Below are 12,599 nucleotides of genomic sequence, written 5' to 3' on the forward strand. Positions count from 1 at the left end.
GATGCAGATGTCCTGCAGCAGGGATGCTCTGGAGGGAGGTGGCAGCAGCCACAAGGACCACGCCGGTTGTGAAAGCAAGTTAATGCACACACCGGGCACAGGGCCACCCATGTTATACATTAGCTGGTTGGTGGGACTTTAGCTGAACCACAGGCAAGCAGCTGCCCCTTGGCTCTACCCTGGTGGGACACAATCACCTGGCATCACTCTGCCTGGGAGAATGCAAAATGCCACGAGGTTCACAGTCCGGAAGGGGATTAACAGCTCAGATCCTGAGGTCTGGCTACTGGAAAGCTGGCAATGCTGAGGAGGCCCGATTAGTGGTCACAGGATGAAGGCAGGGAAAGGAGTAGGCCTGGCCCAGGCGTCCTCCCAGTGCTCCCCACTCCCACAAGTCACTGACAGCGCTTTTTGAGCCATAAAAATCCACGTGTGCCAATCCACGCCATGGGAGCAAGGTCTAGAAACCAAATAACCCTCCTAATTGCAGAAAAACTAATCACGATCACTAAAAAGTAAGTGCACAGTCCCAGGCGATGCACCCCCCGCCCCCTCTGCCATCTTGTGCAGCAAGACTGGGGGGCTCACTTCTGAGGAGCCGCCCCCCAAGATAATGCACGTGGCTAACAGGGAAACAAGCCTGCACAGGTGCCAGTAGGGGAAAGCTGGTCGTGATCGAAACCAAAAGCAGCAGCAGGAAGCGGGGTGCCCATTCACCCCAGCAAGGACTCACCGATCCAGCAGCATTCCCACGGGATTTCAGCGCCGGTGCCTGAGCATTGCCAAAACGTGCACGTCCTGGAGCTCACAGGTGGGCAAACAGCCCCTACCTCTTAAATAGGTCCCTGGGGAGTGGGGCAGGGATTCAGTGCTCGCTTACTGATAGCCTGATATCACCCAGAGACAGTGCTGGCTCGGGTGCTGGGTAGAGCACCGCAGCCCCTGCACTGTGCCACAAAGGGCAAGGAGCAAGAAGCGGGGGCTATCACCACGCCCGGCCCAAGCGTGCCCCAGCACTGTGCCATGCCTGCCTGGGGCCCCTGCCTGCCTGCCTGGACTATGCCCCATCTTCCGCTCGTCCGTCCCCGAGCCATGCTGCAGATGTGAGCGACTGTCACCTCCAGCAGCTGCTCTCTGTGAGGCAATCCCCTGCCACAGGCACCAGGAGCCCAACAGGCTGTATTCCACCCTCTGCTCCAAACCTGTTTCGGAAGCAGATGCTCCCTGTTTCCTTTCACGTCCATCCAGGATGGATACATGTTTCATCCTTGGCCCAAAGGAAACCATCTGCACTAAACCCAGGATGCAGCCCCAGTACCACCGTCCCCAAGAGCACCAGGATCCTAACTCTTGGCACATGCATCCCCACACATGCAGGGACCCCAGCCCCAAACCCATTTGGCCTGGACACAGCTCTACCTCTCCAGGTCATCCATGGAGCTGCTGCAGCTCAGTGCGAGTCCCGAGGGATGCTCCCAGCTCGGTGCTGTCACCCCTTTGCCCTACCGCAAGCCAGGCAGAGGAGAGGGAGCACAGCACGAACGGTTATCACCATGTGAACCTGGTTATTGCTGGGTTATTGTGGCATGACCTTGACAAGTGATCGCCCTCACACGCTATGCGGTTGTCAAACCCAGGGCCATGGGCGATGCAGGTGGCCGAGCTCAGGCACAGCTCCCTGGGCAGGGTGGCCCCGATCACCGCGGTCCGGTGGGGACAGCTGCGGGGGGGACCAGGGGGATGCTCTCTGCACAGCCGCAGGTCGTTTGGCACAGATGTGATCCTGCCAAAGCACGACGCATATTGCGGGGAGCCGCCAAGAGGGCAGGGGACGGGGTTGTGCAAGTCCCTGGGGCACCTTCCCCAAAACAAGGAAGGGGAAGCTCCCCAAAATACACCCTCAGCTACCGCGTGGGCACCTACGTGCCCCCCCCAGCACCCAAGGGACTGGTGGCTCCTGCAGGTGCTGGGGGGTACTTTGGGGTGCAGGTGGTAGAGGAGGATATTGGGGGGGAAGGGTGCGCGGCACCAGCTCACCCTGAGACAAGGCACCCTGCGTACTCTGGGGGCACCCCCCATCCCCCGCATCTCGGGCACCCGGCGGGGGGGGGGGGGAAGTACCCACATCCCCGGCATTCCAGGTACCTCGAGCACCCCAGCACCCCGGGGACACTTCACATCCCCAGTACCTCAGGTACCCCGGGCACCCCAGCACCGGGGACACCCCAGCACCCCGTACCCCCGCAGCCCGGGCCGTACCTGGGGGGCAGCGGACATGGGGGCAGCGGGCCGCACACCCCGGGCGCGGTTGGGGGGTCCCGGGGCTCCAGGCGGCACCGCAGCCGCCTGACCCAGAGCTGCAGCAAGCTCAAAAGAAGAAGAAGGAGGAGGAGGAGGAGGAGGAGGAGGAGGAGGAGGAGGAGGAGGAGGAGGAGGAGGGGATTGTGGGGGGCCCTCGGGAAATGTAGTCGCCCCATGTGCGCCGGCAGGAGGACTACAAGTCCCACAGTGCAGCGGGCAGGAGGAAGGGGAGGAGGAGGCAGAGGAAGAGGAGGAGTCGTCGTCGTCTTCGTCAAACCACGCCCCGTCGGCAGAGACCGGGCGGCAGCCCGAAGTAATGTGTCCGAAACGGGGGGGGGTAGTCTCCCCCGAAAGCGTTGCCTCAGGCCCCCCCGCCCCCCGCCCCCCCGTCCCCCGGCGGTGGGGAAGGGAGGGACACGACACCTTTCTCCGGCTCCTCCCCACCGGGGTCAGCTCCCCGCCCATCTAGCGTGGCCTCTGGGCCCCGGGGCCCCGCATGCCGCCAGGCTGGCTCGGCAGCATCCCGGGGGAGACACTGCCCACCGCGTTGGTTCCACCCCGCCCCCCTCCCCCCCTCCCCCCACCCCCAGCGATGGAACATCTCCCACTGCCCATAGCTGCTTAGATTTATTTCTGGCCCTAATTTTTTTACGCGAGGGGGGGGGGGGGGGGGGGATTTGTTCTAGCCTGGGCTTTGCCGCGTCCCAGAGGGTCCGGGACGTGCCGCTGCCCGCCGGGCTCAGAGCGAAATTACCGAAAACCCTCTCCCCCCCGCCCCCACCAGCGCCGCCCGGCAGCACCTCTCAAGATACGCTTATGGGTTGAGACCCAAAGATCAGGACAAGGGGGACTGCACCGGTCCCAGAAGCAAGAGCATCCTTCGAGGCAAACTAAGTGGAAGTGGAGACCTTCGAGGATCGGGCCCCTGGCGCTGGTGCCCCAGTCTCCCCGGAGATGACGCATCTTCTGAGAGTATCTTCTTCCCACTCCCTTTCCGCCCCCTCTCACAGCACTTACCCTGCCATAAGGAAATGCAACCTGACAGGGCTTGGCTACTTCTCTGAAATATTTATATGTTCCCAGCTAGAAGTGCAGCAGTGGGATCCCAGATGTTTGGGGATCGTCACACCACCACCACCCTCTGCCCAGGGCTGTGAGGCATCCAGGAAGCTACACCCCAGCCTGGGGTCTTCCCACCCAGGGACCTCCTGTCCCATTGAGTCCCCCAACACCCAGCTCACCACCAAACCACTACAGTGGGGGCTAGACCAGCATTTATTTCTCTTGGGGTTTTCTCCTCCTTTTCTCATCCAAACGGATAGGGCCAGGATGTGTTATTTAGGTGGGCAACATCCCAAGTGTTTGCTTTAATGATGGCATGTTTGCTTCCTGAAGCAGTTTCCTCCCTGAGGTGAAAATCAGGACACCAGGATGGCTTTGGTGCTGCAGAAGGTGCCGGCTTGTGTCCCTTCCCAGGCAGGTGCTGGTCTTGGGGAGGATGGCAAGACCACAGCAGACGTGTCCACAGGATCCCCGTGCCCACCACGTACCTTTGCCAGGCAGGGGCACAGCCCTTAGTGGGAACTGTCTCTCCATCCCCTGATTTCCAGGACTGCAGGATTGGTTCCTTATATGCAGCAGGACCTGGGTGCAGGAGCACCCCAGGGTGTGGGTCCGGGGTGATGCTGTGCACCTGGGTAATGCCAGCACCCTGGAGCCAATGGCAAGCCTTAATGACCCTGAACAGTGTCACCCTGAGCAGTGTCACCTGGGAGCCCCATGCACCCACTCCAGTGTGCATCCATTGGCAAAGTGATGCTACCACTACCAGCCCTGGTCACCGGCTGAACCCCCCCCCCAGCCTTCACCCAGGGGTGCAAGGGCTGGGCTAGCAGATACATTTGTGCAATTGTGTCAGGGTGCTGCAGCACAGGACACGCCAGAGGGGCAGGGAGTGGGGAGGTGGGGACACAATCCCCAGGCCCAAGGGCTGGCATCCCCTAGTGCCCAGCTGCTGGGGCTTGAGGCTGGGACTTGGCTTCAGCACGAAGGATGGGGCTGGGGTAGGGGCTCAGACAGGAGCAGGGGCTGTGTAGGGTCAAGGGCAGGAGCTGGGATAGGGGCTGGGGCAGGGTCAGTGTCGAGGTGTGGTGCTGGCTCTGGGGAAGGAGCAGCGGCTTGAGCAGGATCTGGGGACACGGCTTGAGCAAGGGCAGGGGCAGGAGCTGGGCAAGGCAGGGACAGAGACTGGAAAATGGGCAGTGGCTGGGGCAGAGAAGGGCAGGAACAGAGGAAGGTCAGGGGCTAGGAAAGGGACAGGGGCAGGGTTTGGATAGGGTAAGGGCAGGGACTGGGGCAAGGGCGTGGGCAGGGGTATGGGCTGGGACTGAGGCAGTAGATGGCACCTGGCGGGGGCGATGGCCGGGATAGGAGAGCGGCTGGGGTAGGCTTAGGGGCAGAGGCAGAGGCAAGAACTGGGGCTGGGGCAGGGAAGGGATGGGGTGGAATGAAGAAGGCAGGGGACAGCGGGGCGGCGCGGCGGGGGGGCGGGCAGAGCCGGTGGGGGGCCGGGCAGGGCTGCGGGGGCCGGGCAGAGCCGGGGAGGGGGGGCGGGCAGGGCTGCGGGGGCCGGGCAGGACGCACCCGTTCGGCTCCGGCTGCCGCCTCCCTCGGAGCGAGCCCCGCCGCGCTCTCCCGGCCCCTAACTCCGCCGCTCCCCTCCTCCTGCCCAGCCTTGCCTGCCCCTGCCCGATCCCGCCCCGCTCTGCACAGCCCGTCGCTCCGTCCGTCCGTCCAGGGGCAGGTAGGGGTTTGCCTTCCCTGGGGCGTTGTTTTTTGGGCTCGGGTGGGCTCGAGGGCATCCCAGGACGGAGCTCCCGGTGCCGGAGGGGCTGCCCTCTCACCGAACAGCTGGGTCCGTCCCTGGGGCAGGTCCCCCAGTTGGGAACCCGAGTGGGGAGTGGTGGCGGGGGACACACGCAGCCGGCGCGACGAGGAGGCGCCTCCCGGTGCGGCATCACTCTGTGAGGCAGCCCGGGAGTGGGAAGCGAGCATCCTCCCCACCCGGGGTGGCTCCGCAGAGCGGTGAGTCCCCCGTGTCCCCATCCCGAGGGGCTCCCCGCCGTGCCCTGCCACCTCCCTGGGTGTGCATCTTGGCGAGGCTGCTGAGAGCTTTCCAACTCCCAGCTTGGGATTCTGTTTGGCTCGGCAGGGGCTGGCCCCTGCCAAAACTAGCCCCAAAGCACTGTCCTGGTGGCCCGGGCCCACAACCGGGGGTCCCCAAGGGAGGCAGCTGACCAGGCTCCCTGCCCACCGCTGCAGGGAGAAGCGTGTGTGGGGAGGGGTGACGGCAGGGGTGCTGCGCAGGCAAGCCCTGGACGCTGACTTTTGGGTGGTGGTGGTGGCTTTCGGGTGCAAGCATCCCACAACGTCCTGCTGGTGTCGTCTCTGAGCCTGGGCATCGGGCGTGCCAGCCACCAAGCACCTACCAAGCAGCTCATCAGTGCACCCAGGCAAGGCAGATGCAGCCCCAGCATCAGTGCCAGGAGGAGGAAAGGGGCCCAGGCCTTGTTTCTGGAGCACACGCTTCCAAGCTTCCCCTGCAGTTGAGAAAATCGTCTCCTGGGAGCCCATTTCCCCAGCTGGGACCTTTCTGTTCTTCCTCTGAAATTGGGCTGGTTCATCAGCACATTCCTCAAGGGAGCACAGGTTTACCCTGCGCTGGGGTTGCTCCCCCCTCCCTACTAGAGCCGTCGTCCCTTATCACATGGAGCTGGGTTGAGAGGGGTAGGTTTATTTGGGTATCACCCCTGGGACAGTGGGCAGCATTTATTGGCCAGCTCCTCCCGGCGAGTCCCCCCACGGTCTGCATGAGGCCTTGCTGATCCAGCCCTGTGCGGCATCCTCTGGCAGCTGCCATGCTGCAGATCGTCCCCACCCCAGCACAGATGCTGCATGGCCCCCAGGGAATGGTGCAGAGCCCCGTGCCGCAGGTCATCCTCCCCCAGCTTGCTGCACACCGAGCCCAGGGCAGATGGGGCAGCTCGGGGCCGTGATGCCCCAGGGGCTCCCACAGTGCTGGGAGTGTGGGGGGAAGCCAGGTGCTGTGGCCATGGAGCACGATGCAGACTTCCCAGACTTCCCTGGCCTGCGGCTGTGGACAGTGCACGCTTTCCATCCTTGCAAGTGGAAAGAGCACTTGTGCATCCCAAGGGATCCTGGTGGGAGATGCACCGGACACTGCTCTGTGCCAGCATCTTGGCAGGGGGCTGGGAGGTGGACAGGTGTCCCCGAGGGTGAGGGGATGAATAGCAGCACCTAGTGCAGACCGGCTCTGCCTGTAAGCAAGCAGCCTGGGGATGGATGGAGAGCCCTTTGGGAGTTGAAAAAGGCACCCAAAATTTCTTGTGACCTAATCCATGCTTTCCAGGAGCATTTCCATAGTGGCCTCTGGGGGGACTCAAGAGGGAAACTCCTGTCTAAGCACGCTTTAAATGATGGCCAAGGAGGTGAAACTTAGGGCAAGCCCATGCAGGTGCTGAAATGGCTGCCAGGCACCGCTGGGGTGGGTTGAATGATGCTCAGCCCCTGTGCTGCCTGATCCCTGGGTCCGTGGGGCTGTGGTGGGAGGCTCCAGCCCAGGTTAATGGTTACAAATATAACCCCTGACTCCTTTCCTTTCTCTTTGCACCATTGCAAGAGGTGCCCCTCTCCAGCCCCAGGAGAACGTGGGCTTGATTCGGGGCTGGAGCTGGCTCCCACCCACCTGGTCGGCATGTCTGCATGGCAAGGCTGGGGTGAGCCACCTCTGCATGCGTGGTGTGCCTTCCACGGGGCAGAGCCTGGGGTGGGGGAACAAATATCCCCAGACATTTCTTCTGCTGGAAGCACTGCTTCTTCACTCTGCTAAATGGGGAGGTGATTTACCAGCACTAAGATGTGTCTGGCACCCCATACAGCGCCCGCTGGCTGTCATTTCCTGCGTGGAGGCTGCAGGGGTGCCAGAGACACATGGCAGGCTGGGGGACAGTGTTCGTGTCTCCAGGGTGGACCCTTCACTCTCAGCCCTGGGGCAGTGATACCTGGGACAGGACAGGGGCGTCCTTCATCTTCCTGCCATGCCCCAATACAGCAATGCCCGTGCCCACTGGCATGGCTGTGGGTTGAGGCTCTTTCATTTCCACGCCACAGAAATAGGTCCGCTTTTCATCAAGTTGTCAGGCAAATTGGTGCTGGCACCTCTTTGATTGTTTGAAGGGAAATCAGACAGAACAAAGACTCCTCAACACAGGAAGTCCCCAAGGGGCTGAATATGGGATTTTCCAGCAGGCAGGTTCCCCCCATTTTGGGGAAAGCCCATCAAGACTCGACACATCGATCAATGGGGAGCCCTTTACAGGAGCTACGGGTAGGTGACTTCCTAAATGAAGTAAGCACTCAGGAGTGCAAAAACCAAACGCTTTCCTCCGAAAATGGCAAAACAAAGTGCTTTGAATTTTCTACCTTATTTTTTTGGTTGCTTCTTCCCTTTGCTGAAGCCAAGACTCTGGCTATTTGGGAGGCTTTGCAATGATATACGAAGAAGAAAAATGCCATTCACCAGCTGAGGGGAATGTATTTCCAGCTGCCTTTGGTCTGGCAGCAGCCCATCACCAGGGTCTCATGGACGTGCCCCCCAGGCCTGGCCAGGGGAGTGTTGGCATCATGTCCACCAGCCTGGTGGGCGCACAAAGTGGGGAAACCCAGTGTCAACTGGAGAAGGAGAAAGAGGGTCCTCATGCGAGGGTAACCAGCTGGCCTCTCCCAGTAAGGGGTTAATCCTGGAGCTCTAGATCTGGTATCCTCTTGCTGTCTGCTTTGGGTAAAAGCTTTTTTGGCTCGGTTTCAAGGAGAATGACTCATGCATCCCTGCCACCAAGGAGTAAACCCTCTTGTCCAGACTTTCCCAGCCCAAGGTGATGGTTTCCTGAAAATTCAAGTGCCCTGGGGGGCCCTGGTCTGCTGGTCCCGGTTTGGAAAAAGCTGCTTCCATGCACTGCTAGGACATACTTGTCCTTAGGGAATTGGGTTCGCGGGTGCTGGGTGATGCTGCAGCGCTTGTGTGAGTGTCCTGAGATGGAGATCTGCTGTGATGGGCACAGGGTGAGCCACCAGCACAGCCTGTCAGTGCTCAGCTCAGGGTGGGAAAGGAGCAGGGTCTTTTCTTAAAAGCCACTAAATGATAGTAAGTTAAGCAATTAATTTGTAAATGGAAGCGACATGCCACCGCAAGTGGAGGTAGCAAATGCTCTGCTTGTGCCCGATGTAGGCAGCTGAGCTGCTGCTTATGGAAGGGTTTCTCATCTGCAACGTGAGGCTTTGCTTGGTGTGTAGTTTGGAGCTCCCCCCCCACGTGTTCCTGGTGAACACTACATGAACACAGGACTCACGGAAACACCAAAAACACAGCCAGCATGGGGCTGGGAATGCTACTGCAGTTCTCTGCCTTGAAACCTTGAAACCGTAAAACCTTCCCCCTTGTGCAAATACGCCATGATGTGGGCTCTGCCCTCCAGGTCCCCCCATGACTAGGTTGCAAGTCTCTAGATTGTAACATCTTTGCTACATCACCCTTGAGAGGATTTGGGGGGGGGTTGTTGCTAGGCAGCTGAGTGCCTTGCTTTGCATCGGGGCGTGTTGTTTGGAGGATGCTTTTGCCCCGGCACAGCCTGACTCTCATCCCTTTGGTCCACAGGGCAAGAGCTCACCTTCCCAACGCTGCTAGATGTGCCTCTGAGTCACACTGTGCAGGGGACTGGCCCCAGGGATAAAGAAGCAGGAATGGCCCTGCCACAGGTCCAGGGCCGCCCAGGGGACTTGAGGCATGATGGTAGCATGTCCCTCCCCAGCACAGGTCACACTGGCTGATGGCAAGGCCAGACCAGACAGAATCTATGCTGCTGAGTGGTGGTGTATGGCTGCTCCATCCCCTCTTACCCAGGAGATTTTAGGAAGCTGGATGATCTATGATAAGGTCTCTGCTGCCTGTTGTGCTCCTGAAATGACAAAAATTAGGACTTTATGTGATGGCAGTGGAGGGCATCCAGGTTTCAGTGCCTGAAGCAAACATCTCCTCCCTTTTGGGTGTTTTGGGAAAGCCCACAGGAGAGCCCCTCCTGGTGTGCAGGCAGAAAATGGAGGGCTCAGAAAAGTTTTGAGGTTTCAGGGTGAAATTATTTCATACCAGGCAGCCTAATTCATCTCTGGAGTAACCCTACTCAGGGCAGAAGCTGGAGCAGAAACCTCCAGAGACACTCACAGCCTGACTCACTCTGTGCCTCTGGCCTTGCTTCAAATATGGAAATGATTCACTATTTAAAGGCTTTTATTTGACTGATAACATGAAAGCAATGTTTTGGGGAGCTGTAGGGAGGAGACCCCAGGGTATCTGTGAAAAGAAACCCTTCCCTGTGACAATGTGGCTCCATGGGTCAGGTGAGCCTCTCTACTGTGGTTGCCCGTGGCCAGTCCATGAAACGCACCTTGAGAATCTTGAGAAGCTGCAAAGCCCAAAGCGAGATGGCAAAATCCATACATTTCTGACCTCTCATAGCTTTGGGGGAGATTCTCCTGATCTGACTGTGTTGGATGCTTTGTGTCGGGGGAGGAGGATGCTTCAGGGATGCCCAGGGTGGGCTCCCTGAACTTGTGCAGGGCAAGGGAATCTTGCAGGACACACAAGGCTGTGATGGGGAGGACAGTGAGTGCATGGTGAGGTGCAGAGAAGCAGCCCTGTAGTATCATCAGAGTTTCAATGTCTGCTGAAAAACCCACCTAGGGAGACCTCTTCAGGCACCTTGCTGGTATGGATGCTTCTGTGATGCAGTTTCCCCACCTGAAAAGTGAGTTGTCGCTCCAGGGGATTTTGGACACCAGCGCATGTCAGGTGATGGATGAGCGAGGGACCTGAAGTTGCCATTTTTTTACTGCTCAGCTTGGGTGGCTGTGGTCCTCAGGAACACACACCAATAGCTCACCCTCTCTCTCCTGGGATTTTTCCTTGCATGCAGGCTCTGTGCCGAGGGTCTGGCTCCCCAGGCGAGTGGCAGAAGCGATGCTGTGCCATGTTGATGTGTGTTACACCTCAGCCAGGACTTCACCAAACTCTGCTGGGCATCCATGTTCCTCCATCAGAAGACCAGGGTGCAAACTGTGCCCAGGTGCCACGTGTCCCAGCTGGTACGGTCTCTGTCTTTGTCTTGGGTTGCAGCCTCCTCCTTTCAAGCATTTATGAGAGCTAATGTGCCTGTCATCAACAGCTCTCCCTGCCACAGCTAGAAAACACCCCAGAGTTTTGAGAGCAGAGCTGACAATATCTGGCAAGACATTTCTCCCTTGCAAGCATGCAGGAGTAGTTTTGCCAGCCCTCAAGCAAGGGAAGAGGGGTAACAATAAAGAAAGAATGGAAGGCAAAAAAAATAACCCAGAAGAACGGAGGATAGCACCAAATTTGCTGACCTCCTCGCTCTTGGTTGCCTCTGGAGCAGAAGGAAAATGAATTGGAGAGGGGCTTGAGAATGGCCCCTGAAGCAGGACTGGCCTGTGCAGACCCTGGGGTCTCCTTGGGCTAACCTCTGCTCTGGCTTTTTGGGGCAGAAACACATTTCTGAAAGGCATAGAGAGAGCTTGGCCATGGGTGATGTCCCGGGGAGCTGCTGGTGGCATCTGCTGCTGGGGCTCGGCTCTGGCTCAAATGCTTTGACATCAGCAGGTTACATCACTCCTAATCCTTTTTGTGATGTCTAGGTTTTGGAGAGAGGATGTTTGGCTCTCCAGATCCCATCCTGAGGACCTAAACTAGCTCACTTCAATGGATCTAATACCTGTCCTTCCCCAAAGGCAAGGAAGGACTGTGGATTGCGCTGTGGATGGTCCATCTCATCACAATGGCTGCTCCTAAGGCTTCCTAAACCCACCAAGGACTTCTCATGTGCAGCAAAGCCACAGCCTTTCATGGCCGGGGAATGCTCTGCAAGTTTTAAAAGCTCATGAGATGTGGTTTTCCCCAAGAAGACAGCAGCTGCCGTGTCTCCCTGGGTAGAGCACTTATGGCTTAGCTTGCTGTGACCTAAATGAAATGTCTTCTTGTCCCAAAACCAGGTCTCCACTGGGTACCCGAGCCGCTGGTGCTGCCTGGTCTGCTCTCAAAGGTGCTGGGGTCCCTCTGGGCATGCCGGATGCTGCTGGCATTTGCCGGAAGAGGGAGGAAAATGCAAAACGTCAAGCTTCCCCCCCTCGCCAACCAATTTGTCCTCTAGGAGATTAGTCCCCTTCCCTGGCTTACAGGGGGATTTGCAGCCGCTCCATCTGCTCGAGCCCAGCAGGTCAGCGGGTGCCAGAAGGAGCGGCTGGAGCCCAGATGCTGTCTCTGCTCCTGGGCATCCTGGGCAAAGCCACCCCTGGGTTTGCACCCCGGGTTGGGCATTTTTGGCAGTAACTGTCAGAAAGGAGCAAAAAGCCCTGGGGGTATGCGGGTGAAAATCCCACTTGTGATGTGGTTTAGACCTGAGAATGTTTGTTGATGGAGCTGATGAAAACTGTGCGGAGCAGTGGCAAGTTTTTTAAGCTGGTTTTGGCTGGTAGAAAGCCTTGAAGGTGCTTGAGGACCTCTCTTTCCACCCAGGATGGTCCCAAGCAGATGATTGCCCTGTAAAACCCACTTGGCCTTTGGGAAAGCAGGCAGGCGGGTGGAAAGGAAAGCATCTCAGTGCGGGCTTTCCCAGGTGGACCCATGACATGCCTGCCAGGGCTTTGGGGGTAAATGGGGGAAGTTTCCTCTCTCATGGGTGCTTTTAGAGCCAGGTTTTCTGGAGGGGAAGACCAGGAAGTAATAGGAGCAATATGGGGCTCTCCCTTCTCCCGCTCCATCATTCCCATCTCATCACCAGGCACCGCTTGAAGGTGATGGGTAGCAAAGAGGCTGGAAGTAAGTTAGGGAAGAGCTGATGACAAGTGGGCTTACGGAGGCTGGATTTATAGGGACTGACTGAACTAGGTTTGTGGAAGTGGCAGCGGGGGCTGCCGGGTGATGCTGGGGGCCGGGACTTTGCTGAGTGCCATCGTACTCCCAGGCTGTGGGGACTATGGGACGTGGGAGGCTTTGCATGTGCCCGGATCCCACCAAGAGCAGGTCTGCTTTGCCACTGGACCCAGGAATGTGCTTCCCCCCCATCCTGCTGCCTTTTTACAGGCATGGGGCTGCATGGGACCGAGCCAGATGACCACCAGGGATGGTCCTGGCGGGGCAGCTCTCAGAAAGT

The sequence above is a fragment of the Leptosomus discolor genome, chromosome 5, assembly GCF_034619465.1.
Source record: "Leptosomus discolor isolate bLepDis1 chromosome 5, bLepDis1.hap2, whole genome shotgun sequence".
Lineage (NCBI taxonomy): Eukaryota > Metazoa > Chordata > Aves > Leptosomiformes > Leptosomidae > Leptosomus > Leptosomus discolor.